A 14,236-nucleotide genomic window follows, 5' to 3' on the forward strand; every position below is an offset into this window, starting at 1 on the left:
GGAGTCTGGCATGCCGAATGTTTATTAGAGAACAATAATTCTCCGAATATAGGCAGAAAGGAGAGGGAAGAGCGGGATCGAGCAGATGGAGAAACTGCATTGTGATGCAGCGAAAGTAACGCCCCAGCCAACCCCCCAGGGAGCTCTGCAGCGCCACAGCAGCTTCGGAGTTGTCCTCCCGTGGGCCGAAGTGACCTTTATACTCTCTGCATTATCAACCACTGGTTACAGGCCACCTTGGGAAGGCCATGCTCTCAGGAGGGGCAGCTCTCTGCAGGTGAGGTAGAAGGTGAGGGGGCTGACAGCGACCGGATCAGAAAAGACCCCCCCCCCTTGAAGGGGCTTCTGGGCCACACACCTCCATGTCCTCCACATGGTTCCAGGTTGGGGCAGGTTAAAAGAATACAGAAGAAAGTTCTTCAAGAACACGAAATTAATAAAATAATATGTTGTAAATTTTCACAACTGGGAGTAAATATAGGGATGAACTGATGAATGCGTAGAAACCTAAGCAAGGGACAAAAACAAGATTAACTCCAAGGGCAATGAAATATTGTGTGAGAAAAGGAATCATACAATACCGCATGCCCCCCTATAAATCAACTCAATCCGGTCACACAATTAGATTGAGAGAATGGGGAGAGGAACAAGGTGGACGGGGGTAAAACCTCCTCTACCACAGTGGGAAATCAATATTAGTACTTAAAACAGTTTTTACAAAGCAAGAAATAGCAATATTCTAATATTTAGTTGGTTCTCTGTGAACTACAAGTGTACAATACAGTAATGGTGGTATTATTATCATTATTATTTATAATAACAAACAAGAGGGCTGGAGAGCTTTTATTTAGTGACCTGTAAACCTATCTTACTAGAAATTATGCCTGCCTGTATATAATCTTCTGGACTCTCTTATTCTAGAATATTTTAATACACGGACAACAAGGGTCTAGGAGTATCACAAGTCCCACTTCAACCATTCTTACTCAACAAGTGGGTTGATAGAAAGAATTGCCATGGCCCTGACAACAACCTGGATATTCATCAAATGTCCCATGCTCCTAGACTGAGGGCTGTGCGCATGCTTGTCTGGCTTCCTGGACCAGGCTTGTCCCCATTCTCCGCAGAAGTTGTCGCTTCTCATTGAAGCTTAAATGTCAGCCCTAGCCCAAGGCCTTCCAGGAGTCGGACCCCTCTATCTCAATACATCTTCTGTTACTATCCAACTGAGTCCCCAACATTTCCGACAAGCTCCAATTACTTTATTTACTTCTCTTTTTTTTTCCTTAACTCTCTCCCCACTCAAAAGCCATTTCCTTGCAACAAGGGGCGTTGCCTGTCCTTTTTACTCTGTATCCAGGCACTTGGTAGGTACTCAATGAACAGCTATTGGATGTAAAAAATAACAAACAAACAAACAAATAAATGAATAAATAAAAACAACGAGTCTCAGAGTTAACATGATTAGGCAGCCTTCTGATCTGGGGTCGTATTTCCAATAGTTCTGATGTCACGTATGGCCTGCTGTTTGACTTTATTTCTGCAAATGTGGGATTGAGCACTCTCAAAAGTATTTTCAAAACAACAAACTGAGGGTGCTAGAGGGGAGGGGTGGGGGGGATGGGTTAGCCTGGTGATGGGTATTAAAGAGGACACCTATTGAATGGAGCACTGGGTGTTACATGCAAACAATGAATCATGGAACACTCCATCAAAAACTAATGATGTAATGTATGGTGATTAACATAACATAATAAAATAAAATTTAAAAAAAAGGTTATATAAATTGTGCCTCAGCCTACTAGGGAGCCAAGCATGGATTGTCTACCTCCTCGTGTTAAGCAAGTTTTCCTATTAGATTTTGCCAGTTTGAGGATGTCCCATAAATTGTTTCTCTCAACCAATCTTTTTCTTACAAATAAACAGTGATGAGAAAGTTTGAGCCCCCCGCCCAAAAAATCAACTACACAGATAAGAGCTCCTATGTTCCAAAACTGTGCCTTCCTAAATTCCAAAACTCAGAGCCACAGTTGGTAATTCATTCAGTATGTGTCAGCCATTCCACCAACATAGAAATTGACAGAGCAGAAAGCAAAGACATGAACACCCTGTCGCTATCATTTATTGAGCATTTACTGCATCTGAGGTACTCAGTATATTTCTCATCCTCATAACAACCCTGAAAGATAGCTTTTGTTGTTGTGGTTGTTGTTTTAATCTTACCTGAAGATGAGAAAATAGAGGCTCAGAGAAGAGAAGTCACTTGTCTAAGAATGCACGGCAAGTGCTTAATGAGAACGCAGGTCTGTCATTTCTAAAGCTGGTGTTCTTTCTGATCTTAAATGTCATTTCTAGAATGTAAATTTGTACCTTTTCACACCCAGAAGACCAAACCACAGTAGCTAAAACTGCGCCATTATAATAAGAGAGCCCTTTCATGGAAGGAAAAGCTAAGAAACCAACTCCTTCTTCAGTTTGTCAAGAAATTTAGAGAATTTTTTGTTGTTGTTCATGGATCACTTATGCAATTTTATATAATGACCCTGAGAATCATGGCTCCATCACTGAGGTCTCAGCATAAATCAAGAGGGAAAATGATAATAAATATCTTTGAGCTAATAATGGAAAAGTACCACTTCCAGGGGTTACAGGTTGGCAAGAAAAGATATAAAATGTAAATGACACTTCATTTACTGTAAGAACAAGGTACGAATGTACAGAGTAATTTCTTTCCACCATGAATTCCTAATGAAATGTTGAGATCAATGTCAAGCAGATTACGGAAACAGGACATGAATTAGATGTCAAAATAAGTCAAACTGAATGAAGTCAGTTAGAGGAAACAGAGCCATATGATCCTTTGTCTTTGGTTTCAAGAACAAAGAACCACTTTTTTTTTTCTTTTTTCAAAGCAATAATATTTAGGAGTTATTAGTCATGATGAAAGTGCCAAATATCTAAGGCAGAGTTATAGTTTCAAAACGTGCTGGACAAAACAAGACAATCTCCCCCTTAAAACAAAACATCAAAATAATTTTTAAAACAATCTTAATTTCAAGTGTTCATATTAGTTGTTATTTTGATAGATAAACCAAGATAATTTATAGAGAAAAATATAGAGAAAAATTTTTGTTCATCAGAACATGTCCTTAATTTCCTATTTTCAAAAGAATCATAATCACATTTTTTTCTAATTATAAAATACATGTTCATTATTTGAAACTTGAAAATGAGAAAGAAAACCCTCCCATGATCCCACAAACCATGATAATTTTCCTATAAGGATAAATATGTTTATATATCACATATGTGATAGATATTTCATGTTTAATTTTAGGATGTTCATAATCTTTTCCCTACTCTGTGCTTGGGGACTAGGGTTTTCCAGGATGATCGTGATTTTATGTAATTATTTTTTTAACTAAGGATGGTTCTTATTGAACATGTGGTTGTACATGATGTGGTTCATATGCCTTCAAAAAAACTTTCCATATAAATACATGTGGGAGTCTTACTGGTTGGTGTCTTCACACTGAGTTCAAAATCTATGTTGCTAAAACCCCATGACCATCGCCAGTCTACCTGTGTTATCAGATGCCCTGTCGCTGGCCTTACCTGGAAGCACATGGGTTTTGGGTGTCAGACTGCTTAGTGGGGCCCCACACAGCTGGCCCCTCTCAGCACCATCTCTTCTGCTCTTTGCTCAGCAGCATCTACCTAGAGATCTATTTCACAATCTCCCACTGTAGGTATCTGTGAAAAGGGAGTGGGTTTCACCCTTGCGCATTATTTCCCTAAAGCCAATCCAGAGGCTTCCTCTTCCCTATTGTCAGCTGCTTTTTAGGGTGTCATGACCCCCAGCATCTTTTTTTTTTTTGAGGAGGAGGAGGAGGAGAAGGATTTATAATTGTCCCGAGCCATGGAAAAGAGAGCACAGGGCCCTTCTTGCAGTTCGGCCGGGTCTTGGGCTGAAGAAGCCGTAGAGGCCCGCTGTGTAGACCCTGCCGCCCGCCACAAAGACACCCAGGTCTGTCCCTCCACCTCACACGCCCCAGCTCCACAAGGTCACTTCTCCTCCCCCTCCCCAAGCAGGCCGCAGCCACAAGTGAGACAGACAGCTCTTCTCAGATTTCCTGCCTTGGCATAAAAGTTCACACACTGCTTTCCTCAAGCCTGCCCTTGGTGTCCCAAAAGCCCGTGCTGAAGGTTGAAAAAAGAACCCAAAAAACAAAAAGAAAACCTCACCTGCTGGTTCTTACTCTGTCAGTCCTGCTTCCCCCAGAGGCAGTGTGCAAGCCCCTGAGGAACAGTCACGTGCAAGGGGGTAGAGTAAGGAAAGTGTGATGGTTCGTACTCCAAAGCAGCATCCCGCTAATTCCATTACTGTCCGCTCCTCTACAACTGTGAGCAGCGTGAGGTCAGGAGCACCACTCGCCCCAATGTTTGGCACCACTTCTCACATGGCTGTGCAGCCTCACGAACTACCCGCTACATGGATGCACATTGGGCTATCATGATTTTTCATTATCGGAGATGGAGAAATTGGACAGCAACAAAGGGTATTCTTAACAGTGCGCAGTTTCAATTGAGCAGAAAAAACGCTTTACTTCTAAGTGGAATACTGGAGTACTTAGTGTAAACTGTTGAATTAAACAGATTTATGATAGTTCTGCAAAAGTAAAAGTTTACAAGGTGTTTTAAAGAAACCGATATCACAGGCCATATAATTTCCACAAGCATTTCAATATAAGACTGTGTAATCCCTCTGCATCTGATGGTGATGTAAGTGCAGGCGTCCAACACTCAGCCCTCCACCCTCAGTCAAATGGGATGACCAATGGATATAAAATTAGGGAAAAACCAGCATCAGCGCTGGAAAATAGGAAGGATGCCATACACATGCCCAACACATTAGGGGATGTATATTTCATACAGGCTAATGGTAATGAACCCAAGGCACCATTTAGGCTCAATTCATGATCGTCCCAGTGACAGAGAAGGAATAGTGAGGAAGTAGAGGGATCAAGACAATTCCTATAAGAACAACTAATCTGCAGGGGGCAAAAAGAGATCTGGGGATGGGAAAACCAAACAATCAAAATGCTAGTTCTACTGCGAGGCTCTCGCCTTCAGCCAGGACCTACCTCAAGAAGAAAGTGCCCAGGACAGAAGTAGAAGGCTACTTCAAGTGGGAGGCCATACCAAACAGGGGGTCAGTCCTCGGTCCTGAAAAGGAGCTGTAAGTTCAAATAAGAAAGTCACCTTGAAGACATGAAATGCTTCTTTTGAAACATTTACTCTAAGAAATAAGAACACCAATATGCTAATTTGTGTCTCAGATTCTGGAGGGCTTCTGAGTGAATGAGTCTGATAACAGAGTCAGCGGCGGAAATTAAAAAAAAAAAGTTATTGGATGTGGCACGGATGACTGATTGTTCACCAAATGTTCATGGTCCCCCTTCCATTATTATTCTCAGAAAATGTTTTCCACTTCACATTAGGGTAGGGCCCTATGAATAGTTCTTGCTGAAGGAATAGGAGTAAAAGTGAAGAGTCTCTCTTGGACTAAGGCCTTTGAGAAGCCAGTGTGCCTTCTCTATCAAAACTGTCTTCTTTGGCAGAAAGGTCCTCGAGAATGGGAAAAAACTGGGACTCTGAATCATCAAGGGGCGGGGGAGAGGGGAGGGTGAACTTCTATTGCTAAGAAGAATGTTGGAGTATGTTGGTGCAAATTGTTTGATGGCTGCAAATTCCTTCCCTCCCAGGATCCATGCCCCGTTATAATGTGACTTGGCAGTGCCTTGGTGAGATAGGGAAACTAAAGGGACCCCATGAAGGATGGCTTTTTTGAGTTCCTTTTCCTGCTTCTATTCTTGCTAGGACCTGCATCCCCACCTTACACACTTCTTAGAATGTATATCCTCCTTGCAATGGTCAAGGAATTAATGATTTGCCTGGAGTCTTCCAGCACAATAGATAACATCTAATGAGGGACCAGGTGAGGCTGTCGTGTACATTTTCCAGACCACAGACTCATCAAGGCCCTAGGGCACAAGTGGCTTACAGAGGACACCTAAACACTCGTCTTTGTTCCTGGGTACCTGAGGAGACAAGTACACCAACACCACAATTCTCAATAAAAACCCCAGACCCCAAGCAAAAACAAGACTCACTCTTCTTTCCTTTCAGAGTCTCCCAGACTCCATCTCAAACCGTACTCTGTATCTTCAGTAAACTCTGTTCTTGTTTCCTTTCAGCCTGCATATGATTTCTATCCTGCACAAAGCTAAGGACCCTCTTGGCTGATCATGCGGGACTGCCTCTGGGTCCTTGGACCGAGCCAGCCTGCATCACTGGGAAAGGAGAAACTCTATTTCCTCTCTCTACTTTCTTTACCAACTAAAGGAAAACTCTGTTTTTCCATACTGTACTGCACTCACACCAATACTTCGCTTCTGATACCAGATGTGTGGGTTTTTTCCCCACACCAAACAATTCTTCAATTCTCTGTGGACAACTGGGTAGTCTATCTACCTGGAGTTAGCACCAGACTCCACAGGTTAAGGGCTGGGTCCCACAAGGCCGCCTCTACTTCAGAGGCCAATCACAAGTTCAAGTGGTCACCTGTGCTTGGGACCAACTGGCAGTAAATTAGGGGTCCCCTGACCCCCTCCTTTAGTTCAGCAATGTGTTAGAATGGCTCATAGGACTCAGGAAAACAATTTACTAACTAGATTACCAGTTTATTATAAAAGGATACAACTCAGGAACAGCCAGGTGTAAGAGATGCACAGCATGGGATATCGGGAAAGAGACATAAGCTTCTGTGTTCTCTCTGACACGCCACCCTCCCGGTAAGGCCATGCCTTTCGCAACCTGAAGTGGTCCAAACCACTTTGGTTAGGATATTTATGGAGGCTTCATTATGTAGGCATGATTGATTAAGTCCTTGGCTTTTTAAGTCAATCACCAGCCCCACTCCCCTCCCCAGGGATTGGAGGGTGGATCTGAAATTTCCAACCCCCTAAACACGTGGTTGGTTCCCCTGGTAACCAGCCCCTACCCTGAGGCTATTCCGCCCCGCCCCCCACCAGCCACCACTGTCTCATTAGCATCCAAAAAGACATATCACTTTAGAGATTCCAGGGGTTTTAGCTTTGGAACACAGATGAAGACAAAATACATATTTCTTGTTATAAATCACAATGTCATACCTTCTATCCAGAGGTAGATAGAATCTGCCTGGCCTTGTGACTTGTTTAGACCAACGGAAAGTGGCAGAAGTAACATGAGATAAGTTCTAGAGCCTAGGCCTTGAGCTTTTGTCCTCAGCTATTGGAACATCCTCATCACCATGTAATGTGGCCTGGGTCAGCGGAGAGATAGGATGGAGAAAGACCCTGAACAGCCAGTACCAAGGTCCCAGGCTGCATGAAGCCGTCTGAGGTTCTCTTAAATCCTCCAGCGGCAGGTGAGCAGATAGAGACAATAGCCATGGGAGTGAGTCCAGGAGAGAGCAGTAGAAGAGCCACAGAATGCAAAATGTAGAAAAAAACAACGGTAAACAATACAGTAGAGATAAAACAGACATCTTTGTGTTGCAAATTTCCAGAAACAATAGAGTGATATCTAGAGTATTTTGAGGGGAAAAGACTGTGACAAAGAAGTCTATAATTAAATAATTGAGTTGTGTACATGAGGCTAAAAGCTTATACTGAGGGATGTAAGACATGGCATTATATCATTCATATATGCTTCCAGAAAATCATATATGGATAAAAATTAAAGATTTAATCAAGACAAACCAAATTTTTAAAAATTTAAGAATGTGGAAGTTATGATAGAAAAGCTTCAGTGATACAAATAAAATCAGAGTTGTTTAAATAATTATAAATATGGTTTTAAAACCTAACATAGACATTAAAATTAATTCTTAAAAGAGAAGCTACATGATGAAAATTGATAATAATTTGGTCAAAGTAAAAAATTATTATCAACAAAAATTAGGATATGAGGGAAAAGATATACACAAGTATGTTAAATTTCTTTTGCAACGGAAATAAATATAGCATAATTCTCAACATCAATAATTAGAGAAAATATATTCAAATTTTTTTAACTAAAGGGAAAAATATAGGCCAAATAAAAAATTGCATTTTTTATTTTTATCAGTGAAACTTTGAGCAATGTATCTCCACTCCAATGATTTCTTAATAAATTATATATAAATGCATGTACCATTGTACGTACATGATTATGCACATACATTATAGAAAATACAGTAATAGAATCATGGAGAGGATAAGATAAACCTGAAATTAACACTAATTTAAAATAAATTTTATTATATTTCTTAATAATACAATTTTTTTCTTTCCCTAAAGTAATAACTTTTATTGAGAGCAGAATGATTAAACTTGCTTTCAGTGTGTTTGAAAATCTTGGTTCCACTTCTTGCCGTATAGCAATTCAAAGGTGCAATTCTGGGTCCATTTTTATTTCAAACTTGGTTTGCATGACTAATAACTGAATAAGATCCTTCACAGAGATTAGACAAATTCAAGGCAGAGAAGTATGTCATTGGCCACACTGAATAATCACGGCATTTGTGTTCTATCCCCTCCACCAATTATGTAATTGTTATTATTGAAATGTGGTAGTAAATTTCCACTTTCAATTGTTCTTGAAAAGGTATCAGTATGTGTTATATTTTTATGCTTCAACAAATGGGTTTAAAATTCTCTAAAACTATTAAACTGGATAAAAATTCTATTTCAAGTTTTTAAAGTGTGTTGATATGAGAGATTATTTTTTATACATGTAACATTTATATCAATTTCAGCAATGTATCAGATAACAATGGAAATACCAGGAAGCTATTCCAAACATCCGTTTTAAAAATCCTCTCTATTACCTCATAATGTGGCTGACGGTAAATTCCTGCCAGGAAAAGGGAAAGTATTGCCTAGCCTATTTTTTGCAGGGGGGAGGAAGGGGGATTGGAGGGAGAGAGTTGTTACTATTGTTCTCTTGTGTTTGTGTTTGCATAATGGACATTACTTTTAACCTGCCTTTTTTTTTTTCAGGAATCATTTTAAAGTTCTTGCCAATTTTGTGAATTACCATAGATAAAAGTAAAAGAATAACCTTTAAATCCACTTAACTGAGTACCCTTAAACTGCAATGAGTCAAGAAAAGTGAGCAAAATGTAAAAGTGTCACCATCATTCACTCCGACTTCTAGAAATCACTCTCTTGTACCCTGCTCACTACGAATACAGAGTGGGTCGGCCTTACATGTGGACCTGAACAAAATGCCAGTATCAATGCATAATAAATATTAGTAAAGCTTAATATCTTTCTTGTTTTTAAATTTAAAAAGTAATATTATCTTCTGAGTTTCCAATGAATGATCTTGTACACCAGCTGGGGTGTATGCGTTCCACTTTGGAGAATAAAACTCTAATGAAATAAATCAGTATGGAAGCATAATAGAAAGAAGATCATAAAAATGAGACCAAACATCAATTGGGACAATAAATATAAATGGTCAGAAATGAAAACCTAACAGGAAGAGACACCTCTAAACCCAAAGTATTAAATTATTTTAAAAGGTTAAACACGCAAAGACAGGGAAAAGCAGACTTATGTTTTAGCAAGTCCAAACAAAAAGGAATTAGGACTCACAATACAAATTTCAGACAAAAGAGAATACGCAGCAAATAGCATTAAACAGGACAGGGAATATCCTTGCATACTGACAAAAAGCACAGTACACTGAGATTTCAAGAATAAAAATGCATCATATATTAGAAATACTAGGCAAAATGTCCAGAAACACAACTATCAGAGACTAAAATACCAACCCAGCCTTGGCCATTCAAGTAGATAAACACCAACCAAGGATATAAGCAATATGAATAATAAAGTTAATAAGTAAATATATACATAGTGATTTCAAGGGAAGAAACAGAATGTACCTTCATTCCAAGACCTTATGGAATATTTGCATGTATAGATCATATATTTGGCTGCAAAAATAAAGCCAAGATAAATTCCTAAAAGTAGAAATTACATAGGTCATGTTCTCAGGGCACACTGCAATTTAGGTGTAGAAATTAGTAACTTAACATGGTTTCACTGGCTTCTTACTATAAGCCAGTCTCTCTAAACCATAAGCTTTCCACCAAAATATCATAGAAACTACTGTGATCTGGGAATATATAAACTTATTATGGTCTTAGAATATTCTGCTTCTAACTTTATGGAAAAAGGTAATTCAAAGCTTAGTCCACTTCAGAATTGAAGAAATACATGTATATTGTAAGGAATTCTGACAATCAATAAAAGTAAAAAAATAAAGACAAAGAAGAAGGTAAAAATCATGTATAAGCACATCATCCAGAGATATTTTTGATTTAACCACTCCAGGTTTTTTCCTATATATATATTCATTAACACACTCACACAAGCACCCACATACTTTTTTCCCCACAAAATAGAGTCATAGTGTAAATTTATAAATTTCTATTCATTAACTAATGTATCACAGGCATATTTCCATGCCAATAAAGGACAGTCTCCTTTAAAGTCTCCTGTCTTTAAAAACAGTGATTTTCCCCAGTGCATGGATATGCCAGGAGTTAGTTCATCAATCCTCTACTGAACTCTTTCTGTACTCATTGATCTATTAATACTTGACCACATTGCTTACATGTGTTCCAATTTGTCATCTGATGGTGTTAATTTTCTGTGGATTTTTTCTATTGTTGTTTGGTTGATTTAATTTTTAATATTTTGTATTGTTGTTGGTTTGGTTTGGTTTTGCTAAAATATTTTAATTTTTATATAGTCAAATCTATCCTTTTTTCTTTTATAATTTCTGATTTTAATGTCATTTAAAAATGCCTTACATATCCCAAAATTATAGGAAGCTTTTATTTTTATATTTTGGTTTTAAATATACTTTTTAAACTTCAATCCATTTGAAATGTGTTTGGGTGTAAGGCATGAGGCTGTGAGACAGTAAAACATAATAGTTCATAGCATGAACCCAGAGTCTAGACTGCTTGGTTTCCAATGCCAGCCCTACTCCTGACTACTTACATGATCTTGGATGAATTACTTAGTCCCTGCGTCTCAATTTCCTCATCTGTAAAATAGTGATAATAATAGTATCTACTTATGGAATTCCTGTGAAAATTTAAAATGTTAATTGGTATAGAATATGCAGAGCTAGGCTTAACACATAGCACTGGCTACCATTTCACTAAATAATCTCTGCTCTTATTCCTAATTTGAAATCTCTATCTCTTACTAAAATCTAGTATACTATCCATCTGTCTGATCCTATCCCTGTACCAACGCTTTTTTGTTTTAAAGATTTTATTTATTTATTTGACAGAGAGAAAGAGAGAAGAGAGAGCACAAGCAGGGGGAGCAGCAGAGACAGAGGGAGAAGCAGGCTCCCCACTGAGCAGGGAGCCCGATGTGGGGCTTGAGCCCAGGACCCCGGGATCATGACCTGAGCTGAAGGCAGACGCCCAACCAATTGAGCCACCCAGGCGCCCCGACACTTTTGAAATTACTCTACCTTTATAAACATGCTTTCATACATTTGTAGTAGGTACACCTTCATCATTCTTCTTTTCCAAAGTGTTCTTGACTCACTCTACCCTGATACTTTCCTAGATGAACTTGAAAATATCTCACCAAATTCTAAAAATAATTCCATTGGAATTTTAATTGGAATCGAGTTGAATTTATGGATCAATTTAGTGATAATTAGCCTCTTTACATCAAAAAATTTTAATGACAAATAGTTTACATTTTCAAAAAAATATACATTGCCTCCATTTAACAAACAAACAAGGCTCAAAAAAGCTCAGGAGCTCACAGAGGAAACAGGTGCTAGAGTCAAGATTTATATCTGGATCTAAGTTGTCATCTAGATGAATGTGTAAATTAGTTATGTGATTTATGATAGTTAATTTGAATAAAAATATATTCAAATATAATTTTAGAGATTAAATTTTTTTTTTTACCAACAAGTTCACATTTTCACGTTTTCCTAGCCATTCTTTTTCCATTTCATGGTGTGCATTCCAAAAGCAACATGTAATCTTGGATGTCAATAAATTCTACAAGCAGTGGCAATGTTCTCTTCCCACAGCATGACTGTAAGCAGAGAAATCTCATTAAATGCTGACACTTATTTCTTTTTAGTAGACCTAGAGACAATATGCAAATGTGTATGAGTTTTTTCCTAGTTATAAAAGGTATTTTTAATAAAAGAATTTTTCAGTGTTGTGAGTTTCTTCACTGCTGCAAAAGCCTTTGACCATCTACTGTGTGCTAGCATTTATATAGGTCCTGGGGTAAAGAAATGAATAAGAAGACACAGTCTCCTGCCTCAAGAGCTGTAGAGTTAAGGGGTTAGATATATACAAATAGCTTAAATACACTTGGATATTATTGTACTTCAGTTCTTAGAGATATAGACAAGATACAGGGAAGACTCATGGAGCCGAACAGCAGAGAACTCTCTGGGGCCCACTGGGGACATGGTCTTACCTGGGTCTTGATGGATGAGTAGGCATTTATCACTGGTTAATAGGAGAAAGGGAAATCTAGGAAGAGAGAAACACATGAAGAAAAGTTTTGAGGTCAGAAAACAGGTTATATTTGAGAAACTGCACGTGATTTCATATGCTGACCATTCAGTATAATTTCTATCCCCAAAAAGATGTCTTAGAACTTCAGTATATGAAGACTTAATCAGACTCCAGTCACCCAATCGGCCATTCCTTTTCTCAAGGTCACTTTTCATACCACCAAGTGCTAAACGTCTTCTCTCTCTTCTGACTTGATACTTCCTTAATTTCTTCTTTTATAGTTTGGAAACAGCGAAAGCAGAAGAATTCATAAACATCTTCCAGCTTCTCTTTTGCTGGGGTGAAAACTTGACTAAGTCTTATCCGTTTGTACTCGTCAATTGAAAGGTATGGTTTATGTTATGTGAAATCAACACATCCCTCATTAGAGTAACAGTCCCCTGTATTTTGTTTGGGAGCCTATACAATCCCCAGGTCTCAGTGTTTTGTGAAGCTGAATGCAGGGCCTGGGTCTCTGTGTCATCTCTCAGAGGAGATGGCAGGTTGAAGAAAATACCTAGGTTTGGAGAGTGAAGTTAGGTTCCAGTTCCAGCACGGCTATTTGTTGTGTGTGTGATCTTGGGTAGTCATTTGTCTTTCTGAGCTTCGGATTCCTCAGCTAGAAAAACACGTCATTGGGTTTGCTTACTTGGGTCTCTATGAGGAACAAAAATGAATTATGCACATGAAAAGTCCAGGTAAACTCTCAACTTCTTGAGGATGTCTTAAAGCCTGAGGAAAATAAAATCCTATGAGTGAAAAAATTGGCTGACCTCCAGCTCAGTAAAAATTGCCAGTCTTTGAGTAGATTTGATTCTATCACATTGGTAAATCAGTTTATGAAACTCAGCTGCAACACATACCACATGGTATAAATCACAATTCCTGGGCAGCAAATGTTCCTAAATTGTGTCCATGATGCTTTTATAATTAGGAACAACACATGTGGGAAGCAGAGTCTAAGTACCTAACAATTGCTCAAAAAACCTTGCAGAAATCCACAAATGGGTAGATCCAAAAAAGACGAGAGTAGGGACGTGAGGATACTTCATTGCAAGGGTTTGTCTTCTGACTGTGCTGATGAGAGGCATCGGGGGGCATTTCTGACTCTGTAGCTCTCCACCCTTCTCTCCTTTTCTGCTTCCTTTTGCTTCTCCTATGCCACTAGTATGGCAAACACCATGGGCTTCATTCCCATGCTTATTTTGGCAGGCTGGCCATGCTCATACCTCCAGTCCTATGCACTGATGGTCCCAGCCAGAGCAATAAGGCAAGAAAAAGAAGCAAAAGTTCTACAGATTGCAAAAAGAAGTCACATTTTCTTTTATTTACAGAAGCCATGATTGTTTATCTAGAGAATTTTAAGGACTCTCTCCAAAAAAAAAAAAAACAAAACAAAACAAAAAACCTACTACAACAGAGAAATGAATTTACCATGGTGACAGGATATCAGGTTGATATATAAAAATAATTGTATTTAATTATATTTCTTTTTTTTAAGATTTTATACAGAGAAAGAGGGGGACAGAGAGAGAGAGAGAGCACAAGCAGGGGGAGCGGCAGGCAGAGGGAGAGGGAGAGGCA

This window comes from Eumetopias jubatus, unplaced genomic scaffold, assembly GCF_037043125.1.
Source record: "Eumetopias jubatus isolate StellerSeaLion01/CBP00866 unplaced genomic scaffold, mEumJub1_p1.0 scaffold_15, whole genome shotgun sequence".
NCBI lineage: Eukaryota > Metazoa > Chordata > Mammalia > Carnivora > Otariidae > Eumetopias > Eumetopias jubatus.